Source organism: Cynara cardunculus, assembly GCF_001531365.2.
Source record: "Cynara cardunculus var. scolymus isolate 2C chromosome LG 8, CcrdV1, whole genome shotgun sequence".
Classification (NCBI taxonomy): Eukaryota; Viridiplantae; Streptophyta; class Magnoliopsida; order Asterales; family Asteraceae; genus Cynara; species Cynara cardunculus.
This window is the reverse complement of record NC_037535.1, coordinates 13,643,536-13,646,350: the sequence shown is the minus strand read 5'-3', so window position 1 is coordinate 13,646,350 and position 2,815 is coordinate 13,643,536.

The following is a 2,815-nucleotide window of genomic DNA, read 5'->3' as shown; positions in this document are numbered from 1 at the left end:
TTCAGTGTCCAAAGCCTTTAAAGTTTCAACAAAAGATGATAGATAATAGAGGAATCTATTCATGTCACATTTGATGAGTCTCAATCAACTAAATCTAAACCCATCTTTGAAGATGATGAAGAGTTAGATAACTGGATGATTTCTTACTATGGAGAACCTGAAGCTTCCTTCAGCAATCAACGGAATGCCGACTTCCCAGAAGCTGACGATGATCCATTTATTGTTCTAGATGTGACTAGCAACAGAGTTGAATCCTCTTTAGAGATTTCTGCTGTTCCCATTGGTCACTTATCCCCTCCTATTTCAAATATTGACCCTTCAGTCGCTGAATCTCCTTCAGTCACTGAACCTCTATCAGTTGTTGTATCTCTCTCTAAGGCTCCTTTAGTAATCCAACCTACTACTGAAGACTCTGTTGCTGATTCCTCATCTTCTATGCCTAAGCTCCCAATCTTAGAAGGTTATCTTCAACTAGCTCAGCAATGGCGAAAGACCATCCAATCCATCAAATTCTTAGTGATCCAATTGTAGGTATTCAGACATGTCACGATCTAGGTAATATATATTTCTTTGTTAACTTTCTTTCTCTAGTTGAGCCTAAGAAAGTCAATGAGGCTATCACTGGCCCAAGCTAGGTCCCTGTTATGCAAGAAGAACTCATTGAGTTTGATAGAAATAGAGTCTGGTACCTTGTCCCGTATCTATCTGACAAAACTGTGATAGGCACCAAGTGGGTTTATCACAATAAGTTAGATGAACAAGAAACTGTAACCCGAAACAAGGCTTTCCTTTTTCCTCAGGGATACATGCAAGAAGAAGAAATAGATTATGACGAAACCTTCACACTAGTGGCTAGACTCGAAGCTATTCGACTCTTCCTAGCATACGCTTCCCATAGAGACTTTAAATTATACCAAATGGATGTAAAGAACGCTTTTCTAAATAAAAAACTTCAGGAGGATGTTTATGTTGAACAACCTCTAGGGTTTCTTGCCCCCAAATATCCTAATCATGTCTATAGATTGGATAAATCTATTTATGGGTTATTATAGGACCCTCGTGCCTGATATGACACCCTTTCTTCATTTCTCATCTCTGAGAATTTTGTCCGTGGAAAGGTTGACCAGACCTTATTTCTTAGGAAAGTCAAGGGTCATATCATTCTAGTCCAAATTTATGTCGATGATTTATATCTGGTTCCACTAATCCCTCTTTGTGTCTGTGGTTCGCTGAACGCATGAAGGACAAAATATCAGATGAGCATGATGGGAGAACTGACTTACTTTCTAGGTCTTCAGATCAAATAATCAGATAAAAGGTATCTTAATCAATCAAAGTAAGTATGTCAGGGATATGTTGAAGAAATTCGAATTAACCAACAATTCATCTATGAAGACTCCAATGGATCCTTTTCTTTCGCTAAGCAAGGATCTAAATGGAAAGCATGTAAACGTTATTGTTTATAGAGCAATGATCGGCTCCCTGCTGTATCTCACAGCTAGCTGACCTGATATTATGTACTCTACTTGTTTATGTGCACGATATCAATCTGATCCTAAGGAATCCTATCTAAATTCTGTAAAACGCATATTCAGATATTTGATGAGAATTCCTAATATGGGCCTGACTCAGGTTTCGACATAATTGGTTATGCAAATAGTGATCAACTGTTGAGGCTAAATATGTTGCTGCTAGAAGCTTCTGTGCCCAAATCCTTTGGATGAAAAACCAACTCAACGATTATGATCTCCAGCTCTCAAAGATCCCTATCTATTGTGATAGCACTAGTGTTGTTGCAATTGCAAACAATCATGCTCTTCACTCCAAGACCAAACATATTGAGATCAGATATCATTTTATCAGAGATCATCTTATGAATGGTAATATTGAATTTCACTTCGTACCCACTGAGTACCAACTTGCTGACCTTTTTACAAAGACTCTTGATGAGACAAGATTTAACATCTTAATCAGCGAACTTAGAATGTTGAACGCTGAGGATTAATTACTTTAGCTTTAAGCAACACTCAGTGATACACAAGTGAAATGATTCAGTGTTATTATTATACCACTGAACTCTTGAGTAAATATATATTTCTCTCTAAGGTATGTATACTTATCTTCTTTTCTAAAATCTCGAAACCATCATTGAATCTTGTCTTATTTGCTAATCAAAATGTTTCAAAAGAGATGTTTCAGTTATTCCTTTTATCACTGAACTCTTGAGTAAGTATATCTTTATGGTATATCTAATTATCTTTTCTTAAAACAAAACTATTGCTGAATCTTTCCTTGTTCAGTGATTAAAATGTTTTAAAAGGTGAAATGATTTATTGTTTCTCTATCACTTAAAATCTTCAGCAAATGTATCTTACTTTTAAGATATGTTTTTCTTTTATTAACTTAAAGCTATCACTAAACTTTCTTATTCAGTGATCATTGTGTTTTAAAGAATCTTAAAATTATCACTGAATAATATTATTAAATTCAATAATATTCGATATTTGGTTCATTTTGAAGGTATTGAAGAGACGAATATAATGGTATAATTTATAAATGAATAAAAATAAACGTTGTTAAAAATATTTTTGTTAATGTATAGTTACATATGTTAATATGAGAAGGTGTAAAACGAAAAATAGGAAAAGAAGAGATATATAGTAAATTAAATAATTAATTATAAATGTGTAAAATTAATTTTATTTTTAATTATCATGTTAAACATGGAGGTTGTAAATGTTAAAATTGTACATAATGTATCAAAACTTATACCTCGTAAAATTTAATAATAACCGTTTAACATGTTTTTTAGTAT